This window comes from Tupaia chinensis, unplaced genomic scaffold (genome assembly GCF_000334495.1).
Source record: "Tupaia chinensis unplaced genomic scaffold, TupChi_1.0 Scaffold143602_1, whole genome shotgun sequence".
Lineage (NCBI taxonomy): Eukaryota > Metazoa > Chordata > Mammalia > Scandentia > Tupaiidae > Tupaia > Tupaia belangeri.
Window position 1 is genome coordinate 266,066 of NW_006203448.1, and position 13,876 is coordinate 279,941.

Below are 13,876 nucleotides of genomic sequence, written 5' to 3' on the forward strand. Positions count from 1 at the left end.
GGGTCGTGTCGCGGGGCTGCTGGCGTTTGTACAGTGCGACCCTTACTGGTCGAGTTCTCACTCCCAGTGGTTGGTTGGGTCGCGCTTAGTTACGCGCTGTCCCGGGCCGTCCCTCCGGGGATCTGGAGTCCCCGACCCGGTGTCTGGCTGTCCCTCGCCGCCGCTCCTTTTCTTGCTTGACTTGGACGGATCCTTCGAGGCCAGCCGAAAAGACTGACCTGAGCGACATGCGGGAACACCCCTTACTGGTCGAGTTCTCACTCCCAGTGGTTGGTTGGGTCGCGCTTAGTTACGCGCTGTCCCGGGCCGTCCCTCCGGGGATCTGGAGTCCCCGACCCGGTGTCTGGCTGTCCCTCGCCGCCGCTCCTTTTCTTGCTTGACTTGGACGGATCCTTCGAGGCCAGCCGAAAAGACTGACCTGAGCGACATGCGGGAACACCCAACCCACAACCCACAACTGCGGAGCGCACGGGTTCACAAGAACGAGGGTGTGCGCCCCGAAGTGTGGGTTGGTGCCTGCGTGCCCGAAATCCCGAGAGAATGGAGAAGGGATTAGAGCGTGGCCCAAACCCTGGGGGGTGTGCGTGATTTCTCACTTTCTGTCGGTCTCTGTCCAGCGCAGTGCCCTATAGCAAAATTATCTTAAAACAAAAACGCAGGACGTTTCCCACTGATCAGGGGCTCCACCATAAGTCTGTTTTGACACATTTCTGAGCGTTTAACTATTATACAATAAGACCTCCCAAAAATTAGTCCATTCACATGGCCGACCGTGGTTCCAGTCCCAGGCTGGTGGATTGAAACTTGCACCAGACATATGTGCATGTGTGCCCAAGATCCCAGGAGGAAAAGAGATTGGGGTGTGGCCACTCTGGGGTTGGGTGGGGTGGTGGTAATCTCTCACTTTCCCTCTCACTGTCTCTGTCTCTCTTTCTCTCTCTCTCCAGCAAGCACAAGGCAAAAACCTCTTTAAAAAATCAGTCCATTAAAAGACAAAAAAGATACCTAGAAGAAAATTCATACATTTGACCAGTAAGAAATATATTTCTGGGGGCCAGCAGGTGGCCTGGTGGTTAAGGTGCTGAACTCCCACATGGTAGACTGTGGTTGAAGTCCCATACCTGGTGGTCTGGCTTTCTCACTTTCCCTCTATCTCGGTCTCTCTCTGGTGAGTGCATATGCCTATAGCCAATTATAATAATAATAAATGAAATTAAATAATTGTATATACATATATATACACACTTCTGGGGCTAGCAGGTGGTGTGGAGGTTGGAGTACTGGATCCCACATCACAGACATTGAGGACTGAGTGGACCTGGGGCTTGAAAATCACACAGAGCATGTGAGTGTGCCCAGAATATAAACTTCAGTGCGTATATTAGAAAAGAATGATGGGGACCAGCAGTTGGCATAATGGCTATGTCACTGTAGTCGACTGTGGTTTGAGTCTCGAACTCAGTGACTTAAAGTCACGCCGGGTGCGTGCGTGCCCAAGATCCCGAGAGGAGAATGGAGGAGAAGGAATTGCGGCATGGCCATCCCCCCAGTGGGTGATTTCTCGCTTTCTGTCTCTCTGTCTTTCTGGTGAGCACATGCACCCTGTAGCAAAAACCTCTCCAAAAATAAATAAATAAATAAATGATGATGGTTAAACATTAAGGAGCTTGGGGCCAGCAGGCGATGTAGTGGTTACGGCGTTAGACTCACACATGGTTGACTGTAGTTTGAATCCCAGATCCGGTGGCTCAAAATTCATGCCAGGTGCATGTGTGTGCCCAGAATCCTGAGAGGAGAAGGGGTTGTGGCATGGCCATTCACTCTGGGAGGTGGTTTCTCTCTCTCTCTGTGAGTGTGTGTCTCTGGTGAGGGCACGCACCCTATAGGAAAAATCTCTCTTAAAAAATAAAAAATATGGGGACCAGCAGGTGGCATGGCAGGTGGTTAAGGCGCTGGACACTCCCACATGGCCGACCAGGGTTCGAGTCCTGAACCTGGTGGCTTGCTTTCTCACTTCCTCTCTCTCTCACTCTCACCCTCTGTCTCTCTCTGGTCAAATAAAAAAAATAAGTGAATGAATAAATAAAAATACAATAAATAATTATTAAAAAAAATAAATAAAAAAATACTGAGATCATGCAAAGAATGTTTTCTGGTCCCAATGGAATTAAACTGAAATCAGTAACAAAAACACATCCAGAAAATGCCCCGGAAAGGGAGAGGCACCGGCCATGATGGGACTGGGGAGAAGGTGCCGGGCCAGGGCGAGGAGTTCCAGGGCAGTGCTTGCAGAAAGTGCCAGCAGGGGGCGCTGCGCTGAGTGCAGGCAGCAATGGTCGTGGGGTGCGTGGACGTCAGCGTGCGCTCCTCCAGCCCGAGCCGGAGCCCGCAGGGGCCCACTCAGACTGGACTGGTGGGCTCTGAGCAGAAGTCCCCAGTGATGGGACGGCGGGGGCTGGGCGCCCACCTCCACTGCCCCTGGTGGGCCCATGTCTGCCCTGCCAGCCTGTGGAAGCTGGACACTCCAGAGGGGATGCTCTGGCCACAGGAGGCTGGACTTCCTGGAATCGTGGCAAGTGAGGCATAAGACCCACAGGCCAGGATGCATCTGACCTTGACCCCAAGCTAGGACCTGTGGGGCAGTTTCTGCCTTGGGCACCCTGGCATGCCCATTTCACACTGGAGGACACTGAGCCTAGTGCCCCCCGCCGACGGCTGTTCTCCTAGGGTCAGCACCAGCACAGGCCAAGGCTAGAAGAGGCCAGACCTCGGGCAGCCTTGGAGGGCCGAGTCTCAGGGGGCTGTTCTATGAGCTTCTGCTGTCCCGGCTCCTCCATTCTCGCCGCGGGCCCAGAGGATGCTGCAGTTGGACCTTTGGCTTCTCCAGCTAGTGGGAGCTGAGAAGCCTGTGATGGCCAGTGCAGGCGCGGTGTCCACTGCTAGGGGACATCTGCAAGGTTTGGGGCAGCCTCATGGCATCAGGGGAAACCTGGGGTGTGCTGCAGGGCAGGAGGGGCTCGGGGCAAGGGCAGGGCTGAGCTCTGCAGACACAGCGCTCTCTGGGACCCCAGGCCTTCCCAGGGCAGGCAGCCTGGGCTGGCAGGCTCTGCTGCCCCCACACAGGTCACTGCTCTCCTGACTCGACGACAGTCCAGGGTCTCCCAGGCTTTGCCTGGGGCAGGTACTTGAAAAGTGTGTTCTGGATGGGTGGACGAGCAGATGGGACGGACACAGGAATGGTGGAAGGAGGAACAGAGGGAGGGCACGACGGAAGGAGGGACGGACCAAGGGATAGATGGACGAAGGGAGGGATGGAGGGAGAGGTGGACGGAGAGGTGGGTGGAGGAGGATGTACTGGGAGGAGGGACGGGTGGATGAATTCATGCTGGACGTTGTACGGGCCCCTGGCAGGACAGGAAGCCAGTGAGACCACAGGCAGGCCTACAGGAGGCCATCCCACATCCAGGTGGACATCTGAGGGTCTCCAAGCAAGGTGCAAAGGGCACAGAGGATGGTCCCTGCAGGAAGAGACGGCCCGCTGAGTGTTAGGAGACGTGCGTCCACCGTGTATGTGGGCCAGGCGTCCAGGGTCCAGCCGGGCAAAGCCAGAAACGGTTGGGTGTCGGCTGGCAAGCAGTTCTCGATTGAGAGGCCTGAAGTACTAGGGCTTCAGATGGGGCTGGGGAGTGGTATGAGTTAGATGGGGGCAGTGAGGGACGTGGCCTTGAGACTGGTGCCCAGGAGGGGCAGGCCAGGGCCCGGTTTAGAATACAGCAGCCCTGGGGGCTGGACTCCTGTGCCACACAGCCTGCCCACTGCCTCCGGCGGTCTCGCTGTGTTCAGAGCCGTGCAGCCCTCGTCCCGTCCACTTTAGAACCCTCATCCCTCCCCAGAGCAGCCCTGTGCTCCTTAGTGGTTGCCCTTCCCCAGCCCCTGGTGACCACTACTCTGCTTTTTGTCTCTGGTCTGCCTCTTCCGGACCTTTCCTTCGCATAAGGTCATGCGGCATGGCCTGTGTCTGGCTTCTCTCCCCCAGCAGAATGTTTGCAGCATGAACTGGAACTTCGCCCATGTTCAAGGCTGAGCAGTATTCCACGCGAGCACAGAACTGTGACTTTCTGATGCACATCTGGGCGGTTCTGGCTCTGGGCCCCACAAGCAGTGTTGCCGTATATGTGGCAGATTTCATGTGGCATGGGGTGGGCACTGAGCAGTAGGGGCACGTGCAGGTTTTGGGGTCACTCTTCCTGCAGGGAGGGGCGGTGTCGTCTGCAGGTGTCAGGTGGAGAAGGGAGACAGGAGGGCTCAGTCATACCTGGGGGAAGTACGGCCCACGCCCTCTCCCAACCCCATGCATGTGTGTGCACGCATGCTCGCTCGCCCGCACATACACACACACTCGCACGTTCATGCAGCCGGCAGCCTCCAGAGCCGGCTTTTGCCGAGTCTCCCGGACGTGCCCGATTCTGAGCTGGAGAGGCAACCTCCTGAGTGACAGTCCTCGGGGAGCCCTTCACTGGCGTAGGGCCATGCCCCCGTGCCCAGCTGTTGATATCCCTGAGGATGGGGTCTCTGTGACTGTGGGGGCAGGTCTCACTCCATTCACAGGTGAGGACACAGACGACCATGCCACCAGGGGCCGGGGTGGAGCCAGGTCTCAGACCCCCGACTCCAGTCTGAGTCTCCACTCTCATCCTGCGCCGCACAGCCAGGCAGTGCCACCAGGCACACGTGGCTCTGGAGCTCTTGAATGTGACCTGCAGCAGAGGAAGGGAACTGTCACTTTTATTTAACTTTAGTTATTTAATACTTGATGCAGGACCAGCAGTCGGCGTAATGGCTATGTCACCGGACCCCCATGTAGTTGACTGTGGTTTGAGTCCTGGACCCGGCGGCTTAAATTCACACCGGGTGCATGTGTGTATGTGCCCAAGATCCCGAGAGGAGAATGGTGGTATGAACGTGTTTCTCCCCCAACCCCCCGCATCTGTCAGGATTTGGGGCACACACCCACACACGCCCAGTGTTTTCGACCCCTGGGGCTGGGATGCAGCTCCCTTAGCCACCAGGCTGCAGGGCTGGCCTGTGAATCTACTTTTTCAATGAAGAGTTTTGTGAAACTAAATACAGATCAAATACTTCTGATGAAAGCTTAGGATTGAAATAGAAATGTGTGTGGGACCAGCAGTTGGTGTAATGGCTATGTTGCTGGACTCCCATGTAGTTGGCCACAGTTCGAGTCCTGGACCCGGTGGTTTAAAACTCACGCTGGGCGTGTGCATGCATGCCCAAGATCCCGAGAGGAGAGTGGAGAAGGGATTGCGGAGTGGCCATCCCCCCTGGGGGGGATTTCTCGGTTTCTGTGTCTCTGTCTCTCTCTCTTTCTAGCAAGCGCAGTGCCCTATAGCAAAAACTTCTCAAAAAAAAAAAAAAAAAAAAAAAAGAAATTGGAGACAGGAGGGCTCAGTCATACCTGGGGGAAGTACGGCCCACGCCCTCTCCCAACCCCATGCATGTGTGTGCACGCATGCTCGCTCGCCCGCACATACACACACACTCGCACGTTCATGCAGCCGGCAGCCTCCAGAGCCGGCTTTTGCCGAGTCTCCCGGACGTGCCCGATTCTGAGCTGGAGAGGCAACCTCCTGAGTGACAGTCCTCGGGGAGCCCTTCACTGGCGTAGGGCCATGCCCCCGTGCCCAGCTGTTGATATCCCTGAGGATGGGGTCTCTGTGACTGTGGGGGCAGGTCTCACTCCATTCACAGGTGAGGACACAGACGACCATGCCACCAGGGGCCGGGGTGGAGCCAGGTCTCAGACCCCCGACTCCAGTCTGAGTCTCCACTCTCATCCTGCGCCGCACAGCCAGGCAGTGCCACCAGGCACACGTGGCTCTGGAGCTCTTGAATGTGACCTGCAGCAGAGGAAGGGAACTGTCACTTTTATTTAACTTTAGTTATTTAATACTTGATGCAGGACCAGCAGTCGGCGTAATGGCTATGTCACCGGACCCCCATGTAGTTGACTGTGGTTTGAGTCCTGGACCCGGCGGCTTAAATTCACACCGGGTGCATGTGTGTATGTGCCCAAGATCCCGAGAGGAGAATGGTGGTATGAACGTGTTTCTCCCCCAACCCCCCGCATCTGTCAGGATTTGGGGCACACACCCACACACGCCCAGTGTTTTCGACCCCTGGGGCTGGGATGCAGCTCCCTTAGCCACCAGGCTGCAGGGCTGGCCTGTGAATCTACTTTTTCAATGGAGAGTTTTGTGAAACTAAATACAGATCAAATACTTCTGATGAAAGCTTAGGATTGAAATAGAAATGTGTGTGGGACCAGCAGTTGGTGTAATGGCTATGTTGCTGGACTCCCATGTAGTTGGCCACAGTTCGAGTCCTGGACCCGGTGGTTTAAAACTCACGCTGGGCGTGTGCATGCATGCCCAAGATCCCGAGAGGAGAGTGGAGAAGGGATTGCGGAGTGGCCATCCCCCCTGGGGGGGATTTCTCGGTTTCTGTGTCTCTGTCTCTCTCTCTTTCTAGCAAGCGCAGTGCCCTATAGCAAAAACTTCTCAAAAAAAAAAAAAAGAAAGAAAAGAAATTGAAATGTGTGTGAGTATAAAACACACACTGGAATTTGAAGTCTTGGCATGAAAAAAGGAAGTAAAATGTCACTTCCATAAGTTTTTACATTGATTATATATTGAAATAATTTGGGACCAGCCTTTGGCATGGTGGTGAAGGTGACTGGATCCCACATGGCCGATTGTGGGGTTCAAGTCTTGGACTTGGGAGCTTGAGACGTGGCCGGTCCGTGTGTGTCTGCCCACGGTGCAGGAGATGGAGAAGGGTCGTGATGCAGCCTCCCTGGGCACCGTTCCACTTTCCCCCTCTGTGCCTCTCTCTGCCCAGTGAGCACACGCACCTTATCGTGAATTAAGAAAGAGGAACGTCTGGGAGCTGCTGGGTAAATAGAACGTAAAGTCGGGCCCATTTGCAGTGGTACCATCGGCCACAAGGAGGGGGGCAGTACCTACTGGCAGGAGTGAAGATGGGACTGTGCCCAGCGACAGAAGCTGGACACAGGCCACCCAGCGCACGCGACCATCTGTGTGAAGTGTCCCAAGACAGCAGATCCATTGAAGCAGCACTTAGGTGAGTGGTCACCAGGGCTGGGAGCAGGTGGGTCTATGTTTTGCCTTTTTTCTCTCTCTCTTTTTTAAAATATTTTATTTTATCTTTATTTATTTAATTTTAAAAAATATTTTATCTTTATTTATTTAATTTTAATTTGACCAGAAAGGAACACATAGACACAGAGCCAGAGAGAGGGGGACAAAGCAAGCCACCAAGTCCAGGACTCGAACCGCAGTCTGCCATGTGGGAGTCCAGGACCCTTAACCACCACATCACCTGCCGGCCCTGTTTGGCCTTTTCAAAGTGGGAGGAGCCCACATTCAACAATCCACTTGGGCGTGCTCCGATTCCACAGTAGTGACAATGGCTAAGGAGTGCCGGTCTCTTGTGGGGGGACGAGTCTCCCAGGCCAGAGCCCTGTGCTGTGGAGCAGCGGGTGGATTGGCATGTCCTTGGCTGTGCTGACTTAACTGCACACAAGGTGGCGTGTGGAAGGTCGCTCTGCCCTGGCCAAGGGGTGGTGCCGAATGTTAATAAGGGGGACAGCTTCACCCTGCGCTGCCTTCCTTTCTGTAAGAGCCAGCACTTTCAGAGAGCAGGTGCCGAGCCTGCCCAGGGCACGTTCAGGGCCAGTGAGTGCCCCCAGATCACCTGTGGGTGCCAAGACTCAGACCCACTGTGTAGGGCTGGCTTTCACCCTCAGCTGGGCTGGACACCTGGCTGTCCTTCCTGCATCGAGCTGGCCGTTGGCACTGTGACAGGGGTTCCTGTAGGAATCAGAGCCCAGCTCAGCTCTCTGCCTCTCCGTTCCTCACCCCTGGAGACTGCTCCTCCCTCTTATAGAGCCTTGACCAAACCACCCCTGAACGCATGGCCACAAAAGCCCCTCACAGAAGAGACCACAGCCCCAGGCCCAGGCCCACAGAAAACCACCCATCTCCGGGCAGCACAGTTTGAGAGCCCATAGCTTAGGGCGCAGCCCATGGACCACGTGTGACTTGATGCTGAGAGCCCAAACATCAAGCAGTAGAAGTCTACATTTTGACTTTTGAAACGACATAAGAAGCCCACACCCAGCAATGCACAGGGGCATGCTCTGACTCCACAGTGGACCAGATGGTCTTTTTCTACACCTATAATTTCCCAGGAAATTGTGACAGCTGAGTCCGCATGCTGTAGCTACAAATGGAATTTGCAAAATGTGTGCGTTCATGGGGTTTGAACGTGAGAGTAATTCCTTCTCCGTCACACTGGAGTGGCCCAAGTGCTCACTCCCTCTCACCACAAACAAAGCCAGAGCTCAGGAACTGTTTCTAGATCAAGAGGGACAGATGGATGGGGGAGGGGGAGGCAGGGATGGAGGCATGGACGGGGGAAGATGCGAATGGATCGAATGGATCGAGGGGTGGTGGAGCGAAGGGTGCATGGAGGGAGAAGAGAAGGTGCCTGGAGGGATGGGCGTTGGGATGGAGGAGGGGGCATGGTGGAGGGATGTGAGACGGGGTGGGAGGATGGGAGGTTAGGTGAAAGATGGACCCTGACCTCAGTGGTGCTCCTTTAAAGAAACTTCGAAAGGCCAGCAGGTGGCGTGGTGGTTAGGGGCGCTGGACTCCCACATGGCCAACCACAGTTTGAGTCCCAGACCTGGTGGCTTGCTTTCTCATGTCCTCTCTCTCTCTCTTGCTTGCTCTCACTCTGTCCCTCTCTGGTCGAATTAAAATAAATAAATTTAAAATAAAATAATTCTTTCAAAATAAAAAGAAGACGCTTTGGTCCATCCTGGGAACTCCAGCTGAGGACACCTGGACTGGGGCCCTTTTGATGAAAAGCACCAAGACCTAGCAGGTGGTCCTGGCATCTGGCTGGTGAAACTGGAGTTGAGAAAGCACCTGATCTGGCCGGGTGTGGCTCTCTGAGGAGGCCGGTTGGAAACAGACGGTTCGGGTGCGTGGAGGACGCCTGCCGGCCCTTCCACTGTGGCTTGTTGCTGCAGTGCGGCAGGGGGCACGTGGTTGGTTCCAGTCCGGGCTGAGGGCTCCAGCTCAAGGCGGCAACTTTCTGCAGAAGCTCAGGAGGCGTGGGCCCACCTGGGAAGGAAGCCGTCAGAACCACTCTGCTGGAGCACAGGGGACAGACGGCATCCAGAGTTGGGACCGAGTGCTGGCTCGGCCAGTGTGACCTCGGCAAGTCCCTCTGGTTCTGTGAACCCACTGCGTCTGTACGCAGGTAGAGCAGCACCTGCCTCCTGGGTGGGGTGCGGAGGCGCAGGGACGTGTGCTCCCTCCCTCCGACTGGGGCTCCTCTGGCCAACCTGGGCTGTGCCCGTCCGCCCTCCCGCCGTGCCAGCGCTGCGGTCGGTGCGTGCGCACGTGCACATGTGGGTTTCAGGACACTGCACTGCTGCTGACTCCGGCGCTCTCCTCCCTCCCTTGCCATACGCCCCCGGTGCAGTGTGTCCGGGGCAGCAAGAAGTTCCAGGTTCCAGGCAGGGGAATCCCTCCGAACCGCAGCACTGGGTGGCTGCACCAGTGCAGTGGGGCCTGGCATTTGGACCCGGCGCCCTCATGCACTGCCAGGTGACTGTGGGTGACCTCGGGCAGCTCACCATGTGCTCGGTCTGTCAGTAGTAGCTGCTAGAACGAGGATGGGGTGACTGAGGCTGAAAGGTGGTGACTGTCACCGGAGCTAGCCACTCAGCCTCTAGAAACGAGAGTGGCTATTACAATTACGGATGCTTCTAAAATACAATGAGCTGAGAATGACGAAGTGCCATGTAAGTGCAAAGTCCCCGTCGTGTACTGTCAGAAGAAGGAACAGTATGAAATACAGCAGGTGGCATACTGGTTGGAGCGCTGGGCCCACAAGGCCGACCGGGTTTGAGTCTTAGACTCTGAAAATCTCGTCAAGGGGCCGACAGGTGGCATGGTGGTTAAGGACGCCGGACTCCCACACGGCCTCTCTCTCTTGCTGTCTTGCTCTGTCCCTCTCTGGTCAAATTAAATAAATTTTAAATAAAATAATTATTTAAAAATATTTTATTTAACTTTATTTATTTATTTTAATTTGATCAGAGAGGGACAGAGTGAGAGAGAGAGAGGGAAAGTGCGAAAGCAGACCGCCAGGTCTGGGACTTGAACCATGGTCACCCATATGGGAGTCCAGCACTCTCAACTACCACTCCACTCGCCAGATCCCAAATAAAATAATGCTTAAAAAAAAAATAAAAAAACTCTTGAAAGAAAAAAAAATCATGTCAGACACAAGTGCATGCATGCCCCAAATCCAGAGAGGAGCATGGAGGAGAGGGTTTGCAGCGTGGACACCCCCCCGGGGTGACTTCTCACTGCTCTTTCTGTCCCTCTGGTGAGTGCACGTGCCATCAGATTTGGTATAGCAGAAACCTCTCCAAAATAATCACACAATGATAATGTTTAAATACTACGACACTGTCAAAGCACTTCATACGTCAAACCTAGGTTATGTTGTCTTTTAAAGTAACTTTCTGCATCAGTTTTACAGGCCTGTGGCTTCTATGAAAGAATACGTAGGCGTTGTCAATGACAGTTATGGAGACTCACTAAGCCGCTGCTCTACACACCCGCTTCCGCTTGTCAAGCATTTCTCAACACTCGCTATGTGCCGAGGCCAGGCTGTGGCACTGGGCACGCAGCAGGGACAGGACAGAGGTCCCTGCTACCACAGAGCCCAGTCTGTGAGACGGACCCAGGGTGAGCACGCATGCTCCCACACATGGTGGTGGGAGCCACGGTGTTCCTCAGGGAGGAGCCAGCAAGTGCCAAGGTCCTGAGGGAGCATGCAGGGCGTGGAGCGACCTGGGCTGGGGGCCAGCAGAGGTGTGTCCCGGAGAGCCTGCTCAGGGAACGGATTAGATCTACCTCTAGCGAGGGGAGAGCCTCAGGAGAGGGCCGGGGTCTCACCCAGGCTGGCCACTGAGGATAGATGAAGGGGGCAAGGATGAGAGCGGATGGACACTGCTGAGGAACTCCCCTGGAGAGGGACCTCTGTGCTGGAGGGACCAGGAGCAGCCAGAATGCAGACCACAGGTGAAGTGGGTCCCTCACTGATGGCCAGATAGGGGTCAGACCGCAGGCCAGGACGGTGCGGCTGCTCACGGGCCAGCGGTTTGAAAGCTGTCACCTTGGAGCCGGCAGGTGGCGTGGAGGTTAAGGCTGCTGGCTCCCAGATGGGTGACTGGCTGGAGTCCTGGACCTGGTGCGTGCGTGTGCGTACCCCAAATCCTGAGACGTGGAGAAGGGCCTGTGGCGTGGCCATCCCCCCAGGGGGCAATGTTTCACTTTCTCTCTTCGGTAAGCACATACGCCTTATAGCAAAAACAAAACCCAAACATCCCAAACCAAAACAAAGCAGGAAAAGCCACCACGCACCAAGCCCTGCCAGCCAGCCAGACCTGGCGCTCCTGCACTGCACCTCTGCGTCCTCCCTTCCCGTCCCGTCAATTCCTGGAAGCCCTGTCCCTCCTCCAGGTGTGCCCCTTCTTTTTTATTTATTTATTTATTTTTTGGAGAAGTGTTTGCTATAGTGAGAGTGTGCTTGCCAGAAAGAGACAGAAAGCGAGAAACCACCCCCCGGGGGGATGGCCACGACACAATCCCTTCTCCTCCATTCTCCTCTTGGGATCTTGGGCACACACGCACACGCGCCTGGTGTGACGTTACGCCATTGAGTCCGGGACTCGAACCACGGTCGACTACATGGGAGTCCAGCGACATAGCCATTATGCCAACTGTTGCTCCCCAGGTGTGCTCCTTCTTAAACCCTCTTCTGCCCTCGGCGACCCTCCTTCCATACCGGGATATGTGGCTGGTGTGGGCTCCTCCCTCCCCCACCACTCCAGCTGCCCCCGGAGCTGCTCCTGTGGCTCGTGCAAATGGCTCCCAGGAGCTCACCTCCAAGGAGCCGCTGGTGTAGAACCCACGCCATCTCGGCCCCGGAGGGCTGTGGCAGTTGCCCTGGCAAACAGGTGAGTCTGAGGACGTCGATGGCTGTAGTTTCTGGAACACTATCCTGTCGGCCTTCTGCCATGTGCCTTGTGGATGCTATACCAACCTGTTCTAAACGCCCACACCGAACGTTCTGGTGTAGCCATCTCTGTCCCGTTTCCATCCATCCATCTCGCTCAGAGTTCCTGAGGACCCTGCAGAGAGACAGAGACAGACGGTCGGAGAGGAGAATTCGTGAGTCCCCGTCATCCTGATCAGGGCGGGAAGACAGGGACGTCGTGAGTGGCTCAGGATGACCCAGTGGCCGGGCCTGGGCCTCCTGACTCCATTATTCAGAAGTCCCGGCTCCCAGGTCCTGCACAGGCCTTTCAAGGGCAGGGCCCACCCCTGGGAGCATCTGCGCAGCAAGGTGTTGACAGAGCCTCAGACCGCCAGGGGGCAGCCTCCCGGCACTGCACAGCGGCCTGGGTACCGCTCCCAGACCCTCTGGGTCTGCTCTCTTGGTGGGTCCTGCCCAGCAAGGCGCCAAGGGCAGTGAGGACAGAAGGTTCTGGCTGAGGGAGCCGCCCAGGGAAAGACACGGCTGGGCACCGAGGGGCGCCGAGCACAGGGTGCCGGGTCAGGGGCTGCGGGAGAGCCAGGGCTCCTTCCTTTACCAGAGCGCCCAGCATAGAGAGGCCTCTTGACCTTTTGCTGCTCCTCCTGAGTGCACAAGGGGCGGGAGTGGGAGACCCCTCGTTCTAGAGCCCAGTGAGGCCATGCTTGTGGGCAGCCTTGTCCAGGCTCGGTTTGCAGTTTCCCAGGCCTGTCTGCAGCGGTGGCACCGCTGTCCCTGGGGCGGGGAGGGCTGCAGGCTGACCTGGGACATTTCCTCCTGGAGCTGGGGAGGGCAGGCCACCGCTGTAGAGGCGGGTTTCCAGAACAGGACTCACGCCTGGGCCAGGTAGCACCCCGGGGCTCAGGCCCCCACCCTGCCAGCCGAGGGACAAGGGGCTGACCCCTGAGTGGCCGCCCAGTGCCCCTAGCTAACACAGACCCAGGCTTCAATGAGGGGGCCACTGTGGGGCTCCCTCAGAGACCCGTGGCTCCCAAACCCTTATGACTGCCTCACTGAGAAGGGCCCGAACTTGTCCAGAGAACCGTGGTGGCAGGGGTCCCTGCAATGTCAGGGGCAGAATCTGTCCTTCAGGCCCTTGAGGCCCCTCTTGCTGTCGCAGGACGCCAGGGAAGTCCAGAACACTGCCCCCGCGCCCGCCGGGGCCCACGGAGCTCAGGCAGGTCAGCCCAGGGCTGGGGGCGCTTGGATGAGGCTCTCCCTCCGTTTCTCCCGCTTATTCCCAGTTCCGCTCGGATTGCACGATCTGCCCGCTGGGTGGCTGCGAGTGGCCGGGTCGGAGGCTTCCTGTGGGCCGGGCCTGGGCTGGCAGGGATGGGGGCTCTGGATATCCTGGCCCCAGGCAGAGCAGCCTGGTGATGGGGCGCGGATGGCTCGGCACATCCTGGGGCCCCTCCCGGTTCGGCCCTTACCCAGGAGCCAGGCGAAGCCGCCCAGCGTGCCAGGGGCCACCTCTTGACCTCCACGGAGATCCGGTGGCACACCAGGCGGACGCAGAGCCGGGGACCCGTCCCTCCACGCAGCAAACAGCTCGCGAAAGTCAGGGCGGCCCCGGGAGAAAGTCACCGCCCGGAGATTGAGCCGCGGCCCCGCCCTCCGCAACTTCGGCGGGCGGCGGGGCAGGAAGTGGGGGGGCCGG